This window comes from Scyliorhinus torazame, chromosome 2, assembly GCF_047496885.1.
Source record: "Scyliorhinus torazame isolate Kashiwa2021f chromosome 2, sScyTor2.1, whole genome shotgun sequence".
In the NCBI taxonomy this organism is placed as follows: domain Eukaryota; kingdom Metazoa; phylum Chordata; class Chondrichthyes; order Carcharhiniformes; family Scyliorhinidae; genus Scyliorhinus; species Scyliorhinus torazame.
Genome location: NC_092708.1, coordinates 135,224,897 through 135,240,284, shown reverse-complemented (window position 1 = coordinate 135,240,284; position 15,388 = coordinate 135,224,897). Strand labels below are relative to the sequence as shown.

Here is a 15,388-nt window from a genome sequence, read left to right as displayed (position 1 = left end):
AGTAAATATTTAATCTTGTAGCACCATAATGCTGCAATCCTCTTCAAACCTTATCCCAATCCAAAATGAAAATATGAAGCGTGACATTACAGGGAAATGGGTAAGTGGTTGGTGAGTACTTTGCTTGTTTATCTTTCAAAAGTCATGTAATTTGAGTATCCATAGGATCCCTATAGTGCAGGAGGCCATTTGGCCCATCAACTCTGCACTGACCCTTTGACAGAGCACTCCACGCAAGCGCACTTCCCCACCCTGTCCAAATGGATAGAGGGAGGGAAGCCGGCCCGCCCCGATCGCGAGCCATACCCCATCGGAGGTCACCCCGGTGAAGGAGCCTCCCTCCCTCCCACACAGGCCGCCCCCCCCCCCCCCCCCCAGCGTTCCCGCAGAGTTCCCGCCGGCAGTGACCAGGGGTGGACGGCGCCGGCGGGAACCTGTCATATCGTAGTGACCGCTCGGCCCATCCGACCGGAGAATCGCCGCTCGCCGGTTCTCAGAGCGGCCCGGTGCGAATCGCGCGCCGCTGGTTTCCGGGGGGGGGGGGGGGGGGGGAAGAGAGAGAATCGCATGCGGGGGTCGGGGCAGCGTGGCGCGATTCGCGCGGCGCCCCGGCGATTCTCCCACCGGCGCCCATAGTGTTTAGCTTTAGTGAAATTATGTAGTTAAGCTCTAGTGCGATGATGTAGTTAATGGGAGGAGCAAGAATCTGAAGAGGGCAGCTGCGAATTTTGGAGTTCAGTTTTTGACCTGTCGATGATCAGACTAGCAGATGCTCTTAAAGCAGTTTAGTTAAAAAGATTTTGCTTGTGAACAGAACAGCAGTTTCTGGGAAGGCTTACAGGTTGAACAGCGGTTTGACACAGGAAAGAATCTGTTAGCCGGTTCCTGGAGGATCTCTCCGTCATAGTAGCTTATCCAAGACATCTTTTTATAAGTATTCCTGGGTTACTAACAGTATTTAAAACTGGATTTTGACTGGAGATGGGTTTTGTTTGGATGGAGACAAAAGATAGCAGTTGGGAGATAGTTAATTTTCATTGTTTTTAAAAAAAAATGTTTTTTATTGTTTTTTTTAAATACATGGTATATTTACAGGTGCAAAGAGAATCCAAAAAGAGATAACAAAAACACTACATAAATACAAAACAAGGGGTGGAAAAGTAAAAACTGGAGAAGTGTATGTACATAGAAGCAACGGAGAGAGGCTTCCGGGTGCGGCTATGCAGAGCTAGGTCGCATATTCGGCAGCTCCTGCTTGGAACGGACTTTTGGGCTCTTTTACAGGGCCCCCACGGCATTTGTTTGACATTTCCCGGTGTGGGAAGAAGGCTGCAATATTCCCCCGACAGTGTCCCCCAGGAAGGGTATGTCTCTGGGTTGCCAGACACGGCAGAAAAAGTAAAAGATTTGGCTGCAACTGCAGGATAAACAGGGCCTCTTCCAGCATGCAGGCGGGGGAAGGGCAAGCTTAAAGCTGCAAGCTGACCTGAGGGCTTGTATCAAAGGTGAATTCTAGCAGCAGAGGGAACAACTGTGAAAAGACCTCATCAAGGCCACTGAAGGGACTTCCGGTTGCGGTGATGCCTAGCTAGCCGCACGCTTCGGCGGCTCCAGCTCCGACGGACCTTCGGGCTCTTTTAAGAGCCCCAACGGGGAATTTTTCGACGGCGCAACCCGGTGTGGGCTGTGTGAGAAGGGAGTCCCCCCCAAACGAAGGAGGAAAAAACCGGCGGCGGCGGCTGCAGCGCGAGGAATCGTCGACCAAAGGGTCAGAAAGAGAGAAGTACAAGATGGCGGCAGAGAAAGCGCAGGCGACATGGGGGCCTGAGCAGGATGAAATTGTGAGACGGTGCGTGGAGCTGCTGAAGAGGGAGGTGCTGACCCCGTTGCTACAGGCAATTGAGGGGCTCAAGGAGACATTAAAGACCCAGGAGACAGAGCTCCGCATGGTGGAGCAGAAGGTGACAGATATTGAGGACGAGATCCTGGGCCTGGCGGTTAAGACACAGACGCACGAGGCACTTCATAAAAAGTGTACTGAAAGGATCGAAGCCCTAGAAAATAGAGCGGAAAGGAAGAACCTTCGGATACTGGGTCTCCCTGAGGGTGTGGAAGGAGTGGACTGTGGAGCGTACGCAAGTACGATGCTGAGCTCACTGATGGGTGCTGAGGCCCCTACGGGCCCCTTGGAGGTGGAGTGGGCAAATCGGATTCCGACGAGAAGACCAAAAGCGGGAGAACCACCCAGGGCGATAATCGTGCGATTTTACCGCCTTAAGGATAGAGAAGAGGTCCTGAGATGGGCTAAAAAGGTGCGGAGTAGCAGATGGGAGAATGCAGTGGTACGGGTATACCAGGATTGGAGTGCGGAGGTGGCGAGAAGGAGGGCGAGCTTCAACCGAGCCAAAGAGGTGTTGCATAAAAGGAAGGTGAAGTTCGGGATGTTGCAGCCGACAAGACTATGGGTCACGTATCAGGAGAGACACCATTATTTCGAGACGGCGGAGGAAGCATGGACCTTCATCAAAGAAGAGAAATTGGATCGGAACTGAGGGACTGATGCTGCAGGAAATGTTATTGTTAATGTTATGGTTGAAGTTAATTGAGAAGTAAATTGGGAAGGGGGGAGACATTGGGAAATGTGGGCGCCGGTGAGGGGGGAAAGACGGGACATAGTTGGAGAATGGGGAAGGGGAGGGGGAGGGGAAAGGGAGCTGCGCCATAAGGGTCAGGTAAAGGGATGTTCCCGCGCCAGAAAGAATAAGGCGGGAAGACAGGCGCAAGGTGGATGGGAGTTCCCCACACGGGGGGGTCGAGGAGTGAGCAGGAGTAGCCGGGGTCAGTTGAAGTCAGCTGACTTACGGAAGTAATATGGGGGGAGCAATCATGCTAGAAAGAGATCTAGCGGGGAGGAGGGGGGGGGGGGGAAGGGGAGGGGGGGGGGGACGGGGACAACTGGGTTGCTGCTGCGGAAATCCAAAAGGAAATGGCTAAAGAGTGGGTGGGCGGGGATGGTGTGCGACGCTGGGGGAGCGAGCGGGAGCGCGGAGGCGGGATATGGGACTGGCCTAGAGAAGGTAATGGCTAGTCGACACGGGAGGGGGGCAGGTAGCCCCCTAGTGAGGCTGATCACGTGGAACGTGAGAGGCCTGAACGGACCGATAAAAAGGGCCCGAGTGCTCGCGCATTTGAAAGGACTGAGGGCAGACGTGGTTATGCTCCAAGAGACGCACCTAAAGGTGGCGGACCAAGTTAGGCTAAGGAAAGGATGGGTGGGACAGGTGTTCCACTCAGGACTGGACGCAAAGAATAGAGGGGTGGCCATTTTGGTGGGGAAACGGGTAGCATTTGAAGCAAAGAACATCGTAGCAGATAGTGGAGGTAGATATGTAATGGTGAGTGGCAGGCTGGAGGGAATGGAGGTCGTGTTGGTTAATGTGTATGCCCCAAACTGGGACGATGCGGGATTTATGAGACGGATGCTGGGGCGTATACCGGACCTGGAGGTAGGAAACTTGATTTTAGGAGGGGACTTTAATATGGTGCTGGACCCGGGGCTAGATAGATCCAGCTCAAGGACCGGAAGAAGGCCGGCAGCGGCCAAGGTACTTAAGGGGTTTATGGACCAAATGGGAGGAATGGATCCATGGCGATTTCTTAGACCTAGGGCTAGGGAGTTTTCCTTCTTCTCCCATGTCCATAAAGTGTACTCCCGGATAGATTTTTTTGTTTTGGGAAGGTCGTTGATCTCTAGGGTGGAAGAAGCTGAGTACTCAGCCATAGCGGTTTCGGATCATGCCTCACATTGGGTGGACCTGGAATTAGGAGAGGAAAGGGAGCAGAGAACACTCTGGCGATTAGATGTGGGACTGATGGCGGATGAGGGAGTGTGTGCAAGAGTGCGGGGGTGTATTGAGAGATACCTGGAGGTCAATGACGACGGCGAGGTCCCTGTGGGAGTGGTATGGGAAGCACTAAAAGCGGTGGTCAGAGGAGAGCTGATCTCCATTGGGGCCCACAAAAGGAAAACAGAGGCCAAGGAAAGGGAAAGATTACTGGGGGAGATTTTAAGGGTGGATAGGGAATTTGCAGAGACCCCGGAGGAGGAATTGTACAGGGAGAGGAGACGACTCCAGACGGAATTTGACCTTCTGACCACCAGAAAGGCGGAGGTACTGTGGAGGAAGGCACAGGGGAGGAGGTATGAATATGGGGAAAAGGCTAGTCGCCTGTTGGCTCATCAATTGCGAAAGAGGGCAGCAGCGAGGGAGATAGGAGGAATTAGAGACGAAAGGGGAGACACGGTGCGAAGGGCAGGAAAGATAAATGAGGTGTTCAAGACCTTCTATGAGGAACTGTATAGGTCTCAACCCCCAGAGGGAGAGGAGGGGATGCGGCAGTTCCTGGACCAATTGAGGTTCCCGAAAGTGGAGGAGCGGGGGGTGGTAGGCCTGGGGGCACCGATTGGGGTGGACGAGGTTATTAAGGGACTGGGAAGCATGCAAGCAGGGAAGGCCCCAGGACCAGACGGGTTCCCGGTGGAGTATTACAGAAAATATGTGGACTTGTTGGCCCCGTTGATGGCGAGGACGTTCAATGAGGCCAGGGAAGGGGGGGACTCTACCCCCGACGATGTCGGAGGCGACGATATCGCTAATTTTGAAGAGGGACAAAGATCCGTTGCAGTGCGGGTCCTATAGACCTATTTCACTATTGAACGTGGACACCAAATTGCTGGCAAAGGTACTGGCATCGAGGATAGAGGACTGTGTCCCGGGGGTGGTGCACGAAGACCAGACAGGGTTCGTAAAACGGAGACAACTGAATGTTAACGTGCGATGACTATTAGGGGTGATAATGATGCCCCCAGTGGAGGGGGAGGCAGAGATAGTGGCGGCAATGGACGCAGAGAAGGCATTTGATAGGGTGGAGTGGGAGTATTTATGGGAAGTGTTAAGGAGGTTTGGGTTTGGGAACGGGTTTATTAGCTGGGTTAGACTTCTTTATGGGGCTCCAACGGCAAGCGTGGTTACAGGTCGACATAGATCGGAGTATTTCCGACTATATAGGGGAACAAGACAGGGATGCCCGCTGTCTCCATTGTTGTTCGCGTTAGCAATTGAACCTCTGGCCATGGCGTTGAGAGACTCCAGGAAATGGAGAGGGGTGATTAGAGGGGGAGAAGAACACCGAGTCTCGTTATACGCGGATGACCTATTGTTATACGTGTCGGACCCAGCGGGGGGGGATGATAGAGGTTATGCGAATTTTGAGGGGGTTCGGGGATTTCTCGGGGTATAGGCTAAACATGGGGAAGAGTGAATTATTTGTGATACATCCAGGGGACCAGAGTAGAGAGATAGAAGGCTTGTCTCTAAGGAAAGTGGAAAGAAACTTCCGATACCTGGGGATTCAGATCGCTAGGAGCTGGGGAACCTTGCACAGACTTAATCTTACACGGTTGGTAGAACAAATGGAGGAGGACTTCAAGAGGTGGGACATGCAGCCTCTATCGCTGGCGGGCAGGGTGCAAGCAATTAAGATGATGGTCCTCCCGAGGTTCTTATTTGTATTTCAATGTCTCCCTATACTAATCACCAAGACCTTTTTTAATAAAATAGACAGGAGCATCACGAGCTTCGTGTGGGCAGGGAAAGTTCCGAGAGTAAGGAGGGGGTTCCTTCAGCGTAGTAGGGACAGAGGAGGATTGGCACTACCAACCTTGGGCGATTATTATTGGGCCGCCAATGTGGCAATGATACGTAAATGGATGATGGAGGGTGAGGGAGCGGCGTGGAAAAGACTGGAGAGAAAGTCCTGTAAAGGGACGAGTTTAGAGGCGCTGGTGACGGCGCCGCTACCGATCTCACCTAAAAAGTTTACCACGAACCCGGTGGTGGCGGCAACATTGAATATCTGGGGACAGTGGAGGTGACAGAGAGGGGTGCGGGGAGCCCTGGTGGGGTCCCCAATCAGGAACAACCATAGGTTCGCCCCAGGAAGAATGGATGGAGGATTTCAGAGCTGGTACCAGTTGGGAATTAGGAGGGTGGGAGATTTATTTATAGATGGGACTTTTGCGAGCTTGGGAGCATTGGAGGAAAAGTATAAGTTGCCCCGGGGAAATTTCTTGAGATATATGCAGGTGAGGGCGTTTACTAGACAACAGGTGAGGGAATTTCCGTTGCTCCCGACACAGGGGATACAGGACAGGGTGCTTTCAGGGGTGTGGGTCGGAGAGGGCAAGGTGTCAGAGATTTACCGAGAGATGAGGGAAGAGGGGGAGGAGTCGGTGGGCGAACTAAAAGGAAAGTGGGAAGAAGAACTAGGGGAGGAGATAGAGGAGGGTATGTGGGCTGATGCCCTAAGCAGGGTAAATTCCTCTTCCTCATGCGCCAGGCTTAGCCTGATTCAATTTAAGGTGCTACACAGAGCACACATAACGGGAGCAAGATTGAGCAGGTTCTTTGGAGTGGAGGACAAATGTGGGAGGTGTGGCGGGAGCCCGGCAAACCACGCACATATGTTTTGGACGTGCCCGGCACTGGAAGGGTATTGGAAGGGAGTGACGGGAGTGATTTCGCGGGTGGTGAAGGCCCGGGTCAAACCAGGCTGGGGGTTAGCTCTATTTGGAGTTGCGGAAGAGCCGGGAGTGCAGGAGGCGAAAGAGGCCGACGTTGTGGCCTTTGCGTCCTTAGTAGCCCGGCGCAGGATCCTACTCATGTGGAAGGAGGCGAAACCCCCCGGACTGGAGGCCTGGGTAAATGATATGGCGGGGTTCATTAAACTGGAGCAGATAAAGTTTGCCCTGAGAGGATCGGCTCAAGGGTTCACCAGGCGGTGGCAGCCATTTCTCGACTACCATGGGGAACGTTAGAGGGAAGACAGATGACCAGCAGCAGCAACCCAGGGGGAAGGGGGGGGGGGGGGTTTAGTTTAGTTTAGGTCAAAGATAAAGGGGTTTTGTTACTTGTATTGTTAAAAATTTCTGTATTGTTATTGTTGCGTTTGCTTTGTAAGAGGGGAAAAATTGTTGTTTGGGAAAAAAATTTCAATAAAACATATTTTTTTAAAAAAGAAGCAACGGAGAGACAATTACATTATACATGTCATGGGGGGTGGGTTTCTCGACCTTTTTTTCTGCTTTTATCAAAAAAAGAAAATGCATACAGCACAAGCAAAATAAAACAAAACTGGGTGGGTGGGATGCCGCCACTTGCTTCTCCCGGTCGGTTTTCGCTGTTGTGTGTTTGCCTCCACCTCAGTCGTTCCTTCCTCCTTTACTTTCTTACTCTCTGTTGCCCTGCTGTGTCTTTGTGGTTGTTGTCGTTTCCCGTGCTCTCCTTCCAGTTTGTGTTCCCTCGTCTTTCCTCATCTGCGAACTTACTAATCAGACCGGCTACATTTTCCTCCAAATCATTTATGTACACCACAAACAACAGAGGCCCAAGCACAGATCCGTGTGGAACACCACTAGTCACAACCTTCTATTCAGAAAAACACCCTTCTTACCACCTCACCTCTGATCCCGTGTGACTTCACCTTTTGTACAGTCTGCCATGAGGCACCTTGTCAAAGGCTTTTCTGAAATCCATGTAAACAACATCCACCACCCTCCCCTCATCAATCATCTTTGTTACCTCCTCAAAAACTCGATCAAGTTAGTGAGGCATGACCTCTCCTTCACAAAACATGCTGTCTATTGCTTCTGAGTTCATTTGTTTCCAAATGGGTATAATTCCCATCCCTGAGAATTATCTCCAATAATTTACCTACTACCGACGTGAGGCTCACCGGCCTAAAGTTCCCAGGGTTTTCCCTCCTACCTTTCTTAAACAGCGATACCACATTAGCTATTCTCCAGTCCTCTGGGATCTCACCTGTAGCCAATGAGGATACAAAGATGTTAGTCAAAACCCAGCAATTTCCTCCCTTGCTTCCCTCAGTATTCTGGGATAAATCCCATCTGACCCAGGAGACTTATCTACCTTAATATCTTTTAAAAGACCCAATACCTCTTCCTTTTCAATGGTAACATGATCCAGACTGTCCACACACCCTACCCAAGAGTCATTTTCCACAAAGTCCCTTTCTTTGGTGAACACTGATGCAAAGTACTCATTTAGTACCTCGCCCATTTCCTTTGGCTCAACACATAGATTCCCCCCACTGTCCTTAAGTGGTCCAATCCTTTTCCTGGCCAGAAGCTTGCATTTTACATATGAATAAAATGCTTTGGGATTCATCTTAATCGTACTTGCCAAGGGCTTTTCATGACCCCTCCAAGCTATCCTAATTTCCCGCTTAAGTACCTTCCTACTTTCTTTATACTCCTCAAGGATTTCGACTGTCCTCAGCCTTCTAGACCGTACAAAAATCTCCTATTTCTTTTTGAAGATGTTCACAATATGCCTCGTTAGCCAAGGCTCTCTTAAGCTTTCCTGAAACCTAATCAACTGTCGTTTGAAAGACTCCCGCATGTCAGATGTTGATTTACTATCGAACAGTCGTAGCCAATCCAAATTCTTCAATTCCGGTCTAATGTTATCGTAATTTGCCTTTCCACAGTTTAGTACCTTAAAGCAAAGGTTACCCTCATCCCTGTCCAAATGTACCCTAAAACCTATGGAATTGTGGTCATTATTCTCAAAATGTTGCCCAACTCAAACCTCACCTCACCCACCTGTCCAGGCTCATTCCCCAATACCAGATCCAGTACTGCCCCTTCCCTAGTTGGACTATCTACATATTGCATCAAGAAGCTTTCCTGGATACACTTTACAAACTCTGCCCCATTGAGTCCCAGTCAATACAGGGGAAATTAAAATCCCCTACCACAACAACCCTGTTACTTTTGCACCTATCCAAAATCTTTCTACCTACCTGTTCCTCTAGCTATCGCTGGCAATTAGGGGGCCTTTATTAAACCCCCAACATTGTGATTGCCTCCTTCCTGTTCCTGAGATCTATTCAGATTGCCTCATTGTATGGGCCCTCCGAGGTGTCCTCCCGCAGTACGGCTATAATATTCTCCTTAACCAGTAATATTACTCCCCCACCCCTTTTACATCCCCTCTATCTCTCCTGGAGCACCTATATTTTCCAACGTTCAGCTTCCAATATGGTATATGGATAGATTAAGTGAGTGGGTAAAAATTTGGCAGATGGAGTATAATGTGGGAAAATGTGAACTTGTCACTTTGGCAGGAAGAATAGAAAAGCAGCATATTATTTAAATGGAAAAAGATTGCAGAACACAGTGGTACAGGGAGGATCCTGGTACACGAATCACAACATGTTAGTATGGGTTAGTGTGGAGGTACAGCAAATTATCAGGAAGGCAATTGCAATATTGTTACTTATTGCAAGGAGAATGGAATATAAAAGTAGGGAGGTTTTCTGCAGTTGCAAACGGTGTTGGTAGATCGCATCTGGGGTACTGTGCAGAGTTTGGTATTTTGAAAGAAATAATATAACTGATCCCTGGGATGAGGGGATTAACTCATGAGGAAACGTTGGGCCTGTATCCATTGGAACCAGTGGTAGGCTCGGGAGCCACATGCAGTCCATCTGGGCTCTCTGTTCTTGAGTGCAGCCCACGAGACATGGTTTAATATTCTGATGATTTCCATCCATGGGAGTTTTTTTCCCCTACTGGTATGACTGAAGTGAGGCGCATGCTGATTGCACACAAAATTGACCGAGAGCCATGCACTCCCTCGGCTTCAAAAGTGTAAAGGTTTGAAGTTGATGATCGTTCTATTAATATATAAATGATTAATAATTTTCTATAACTTATGACATATTCAGCAGGTGTCAAATGGATTTAATCTTATTCACGGGGTTGGGGTTATTTAACAAATCTGATTTCAATTCTGCAGCCTACTAAGATGAAGGAGGGCCACTTATGTGGCCCACTCACTAACTTAGATTGCCCATCACTGTACTGGAGTATAGAAGAATGATGGGTGATCTTATTGAAAAATGCAAAATCCTTAAGGGGTTTGACAAGGTGGATGCTGAAAGGATGTTTCTCCTTATGGGAGAGACCATATCTAGGGCATACAATTTAAAATTAAAGGGGTATCCAATTTAAGGCAGAAAATTTATGATAATTTGTTTGAGGTTCTTGAGTCTATAAAACTCTCTTTCCCAGGTAAAAGGTATCGGGGGTAGGCAGGATAGTGGCATAGCATTGAGGCCACAATCAAATCAGCCATGATCTGACTGAATGGTGGAGCAGGTTCAAGAGCCAAATGGTCCAACCCAGTCTTACTCCTAATTTGCATGTTCAAATAAAATATTGCATTTCTGATCCCAGACATTTATTCATATCCTTCCCTCCCTTTGCCCAAACACTGATGGATGAACTGTCAACATGTAGTACACTCCAATTTTTCCCCTAAATTATGCTGCCTGTCTACATCTCTCTTTTTAAAAAAAGCAACCTCCTCAAAGTCCATCTCTTTAATACAGTTTTTCATCAGAACTCCTAATTCTCGCTTGCTCTGAAATATAAGGTTGTACATTAACAACACAGAACTTTTGTCACAATGTACAAGCTAGTTGAGGTTACTAGTCTAATTATGTTCCAATGCTGAAAAAGGCAATTATAGCAACATTCAAAAGTACTGAATTCTAAAAATTAGTGCTGGTCATCAATATGTCCTCCCATCCGTTCCCAGACACCAAAAAACTGAACAGTGACATTTCTTATGATCTCACATCCAGTAAAAGTTGGCAGGTTTTGCTCAAATGCTGAATTATATGAGAGAGAGAGGGGGACAGAGAGCGCAAATAAGGAAAACACCACGACCACAACAGTCAAAAAATACTTCAACGACACCCTTTACAGCATGAATGGACTCCTCATGGGGTACTTTTCAGATTTGGGTTAAAATGATAGGAGAACTGTGCCGCCTGTTATAATGACACAATGGCAAATATGTAGCAGAGAGCAGGCACATTGCATGTCAGCTGTGGCCTAAAACTTGTCAACACTAATTCCACGGCTGACTTATGGTGCTGGTACCATGTTGTGCCATACAAAGTAATCCTCCTTGGAAAAACTTGATGCAGTAGAACCTGCATTTCATTACATTAGCTTCCAACTGCCATAACTGGGCTGCATTTTATGAGCCGACTCTAACCTGTACTGCAACATTCACAGTCCAACCAATAGGTGGTGCTTTTATTTCTTCTCCATGGTCGAAATGGGGATGCTACCAACAATGTATTTACGATTAGATAACCTAATAAAGTGCATCTACAGTATCAGATAATTCAAAGTCCAACCGTGGTTGGGCAGCACGGTAGCACTGTTGCTTCACAGCACCAGGGTCCCAGGTTCGATTCCCGGCTTGGGTCACTGCCTGAGCGGAGTCTGCACGTTCTCCCCGTGTCAGCGTGGGTTTCCTCCGGGTGCTCCGGTTTCCTCAGTCAAGTCCCGAAAGGCGTTAGGTAATTTGGACATTCTGAATTCTCCCTGTGTACCCGAACAGGCGCCGGAATGTGGCGATTAGGGTTTTCTCACAGTAACTTAATTGCAATGTAAGCCTACTTGTGACAATAAACATTATTATTATGATGGTGATGGTTGAAAAAAAAAATTCTGCACCAGCAGAAAACCTGCAGGTTTCCCATGACCGAATACACATCTGACAGCATAGGCTCAGCAAGTGCCACTTAGTTAGGTATTTCAACAAAGGGACATAAGACAGCTTCACTGCTCTATGCAGGCTACACAGACTGATGCAGCCTATTTTAACACTGCTGGAATAGCTCTGATATAAAAATGGAGATGTGTGATACCAGTCTATTCATAAACGTTATAGAAAACTCAGAACTGTACTAGAGGGGAGAGTGGGACAATGTCATCCTTAACAAATCTCATGGCCTCTGTGGCTTTGGATTGCAGTGAATACAGGAGGCAGAGGTAAGCTTTCTTCCAGTCTTTCAAATTGGCATTACTTGGCCATATAGATTTCACAGGTAATTCAAATGGCAAATAACAAAGTCACACTTTTAAGGATTTCCATTTTCTCCCAACTTACATATCCTCTCTCTTATCCTAATTGTTGTGGGTCAGGGTTTAGAGAACCCCAAAGTGTATCATGGAGTTCACCTGACCCACAACTTTTAATAGATTGTGGTATGGGGAGCACACGGCCACTCTACAGGTGTGGTACAGCAGAAAATGGACAAGTATTTCTTTAAAACAAAACATTGTTTATTCTATGAACGCAAGTTAACCTTTTTAAAACAAAGTGAACATCTAAGCAACCATTAATTCAAATACAATCCCAAAGACAACAACACTAAGTAACCCTGTAAGCTGTCCTTTTAACATCCAAAAGACTTAACAAACCTTCAAACAGGAGCACATTAGCTTTACATTCAATACTGAGACCTTTTCACAATTCTGGGCTCACCAAGTGATCCATAGATAGTCTTTGGATGGCAGAGATCAACAGTACAGCTCTACTTCAGATGCAGCTCACTGAAAAACACAGACACACCCAAGCTTTTTCTCAAACTGAAACTAAAAAGCAGAAGTAGAGCTCAGCTCCACCCACACTGACATCACTCCAGTAACATGAGCATCTCCATTTCTTAAAGGTACATTTCTTAATTTCTTAAAGGTTCTCTCACATGACACAATGTAGATAACATATGATTAACAAGTTAATGAGCTGAATGTATTACTTAGAGGATAGAAAGCATGACTGTGCTGGTGTAATATTTTAAAAATAATTAAAGATTGACTGAACACACCACAGCACATAGGTTCCAACCTAGATGACCTATCACGCCTGTCCCATTGCAGGCTGCAGTTAGAGGTTGATTCTCTGAGCTCCGCCCGGGACCCTGCTGCTGTGAAGCAACAGTGCTAACCACTGTGCTACTGTGCCATACTCTGAGAAGCATCAGGTATTTCAAACCTTAATCAACTATTACCAAATAATTAAGTAACTTGATTTTCTGTAAATACTTCAGAGCGCAGCACACAAAGAAACAGGATGAAGAAATAATTCCTTCAGCTCCTTTAACCTCCCCAACAATAACCTGAATTCAAATAGTATCTTTAGCGTGTTGAAATTTCCCAAGTTGTTTCCCAAGAATATTATCAAGAGACTGAGCCACAAAAGGAGGTATTAGGACAGATGACGAAAAGCTTGGACTACTTTAGAGCAGGAAATGGAGAGAAAAAGGTTGTGAGCTTTGGGGAGGAGATTTCAGAGCTGAAGACCTAGCCACTTGAAGACTAGTTGTAGCTGAAGACCTAGCCACTTGAAGACTAGTTGTTAATGCTTAAAATAGGGTAAGGACAAAACCATGAATTGAAGTTGTGCAAATATTTTGGAGGGCTGTAGAATTAGGGAGTGGTGAGGTGATTGAAGGATTTGAAAACAAGGGCGAGTATTTTAAATTGAGGCTTAGCCAGAAAAGGACCGAATGTGCATCAATAAGCATGGGATGATAGGTGAACAGGGTTTGCTGAGAGTTAGAATAGAGACAACAGAGTTTGATATGAGCTTGTAGGGTGGTCGGCTAGGAAAACATTGAAATAGTCAAATCTGGAGGCAACAAATTCACAGATGAGGATTTCACCACTCAACCTCAATTAGCTGCCAGAACGGAGGGTTGACATATCCGCCAGTCCTTTGCAACTCCATTGGCTTGCTGGCAAGATCATATGGTGCTGCAAAATTAATCCAACTGAAAAAACTACCTAATGTGCCTGTCAAACCAGAAAGGCAAATAGCAAGTCCAAAACATCCTGATAAAAAAAAAGTACCCTTTCCCAAAGGACAGAGCTAAGTTCAAAAGTCAGAATGTGCTCATCTCAATGATTCAATTTGCATTTTCTGATGATCTCAATGGAAATGGAACTTCAAAAAAGTGCTGGTGGAGAGTGTAACTGAAGGGGCTGGTTTAGCACACTGGGCTAAATCGCTGGATTTTAAAGCAGACCAAGGCAGGCTAGCAGCACGGTTCAATTCCCGTACCAGCCTCCCCGAACAGGCGCTGGAATGTGGCGACTAGGGGCTTTTCACAGTAACTTCATTTGAAGCCTACTTGTGACAATAAGCAATTTTCATTTCATTTTTTCAACATTCGTTTCACGTTTTCCAGCTCCATTGAGACTAGCACAGATTTGGCTGAAAATAGGATTGCTTAATGACTACTTATTAATTATGTTCACTTATTTAGCAGATAGGATGCTGAGGTTAGTTTGAAGGGAACACTTCTTGTAAGCGGTCCATGGCAAGCAAGGTGGTTGGGATTGCAGGAGTATGCCTGGCCGATCCTGTGACGATTGGCTGGGTAACAAAGTAATGAACAAAATGGGAAAATTAGTCAGTACCTAAAAAGGATGTAATCACTTAGCTAATGTCAAAATTTGTTAATTCCAGACAGTTGACTGAACCAAAAGCTTGAAGAATTTGTAACAGGAAAAGTACAGATTACTGCATTTATGGGAATGATCTTAGTAAATGATTTCTACCATTCCTACACGTCGAACTAGATCCAGAGTTGGTTTTTCCGCAGTCTCTACTATATCCAGGAAATTGCGGCAGGTCTACAGTGTGCACTCAAGGTGTCAGAGCAGAAAACTGGACAAAAATCTTGACAGACTCAAATTACACAAAACCAGTAAATGTTTAATAAAATGCCCAAAGAGTTCCTCTGAATAAAATGCCGAGAATGATTTTAACTGTCATTCAAACAGAAAAGTAAAGAATAGTGAAGATTTATATACCAAGAAAAAAAACCAACAGAAAGTTCATATCAGATAAAATCTGGTTAGAGATCAGTTTGACTGGTTAGGATATGAGTAGGCAGTTGTTGCTGGTTCAAAGAACAAAGAACAAAACAAAGAAATGTACAGCACAGGAACAGGCCCTTCGGCCCTCCAAGCCCGTGCCGACCATACTGCCCGACTAAACTACAATCTTCTACACTTCCTGGGTCCGTATCCTTCTATTCCCATCCTATTCATATATTTGTCAAGATGCCCCTTAAATGTCCCTATCGTCCCTGCTTCCACTACCTCCTCCGGTAGCGAGTTCCAGGCACCCACTACCCTCTGCGTAAAAAACTTGCCTCGTACATCTACTCTAAACCTTGCCCCTCTCACCTTAAACCTATGCCCCCTAGTAATTGACCCCTCTACCCTGGGGAAAAGCCTCTGACTATCCACTCTGTCTATGCCCCTCATAATTTTGTATACCTCTATCAGGTCGCCCCTCAACCTCCTTCGTTCCAGTGAGAACAAACCGAGTTTATTCAATCGCTCCTCATAGCTTATGCCCTCCATACCAGGCAACATTCTGGTAAATCTCTTCTGCACCCTCTCTAAAGCCTCCACATCCTTCTGGTAGTG

At 46.9% G+C, this 15,388-nt stretch overlaps 1 protein-coding gene across 3 annotated transcripts in view; it reads right to left on the bottom strand.

Moving 5' to 3' along the window:
- Positions 1-15,388, bottom strand: part of ube2e3 (ubiquitin-conjugating enzyme E2E 3 (UBC4/5 homolog, yeast)) — a 241,462-nt gene that overhangs the window by 44,855 nt on the left and 181,219 nt on the right. The gene's annotated exons all lie outside the window — the stretch shown is intronic.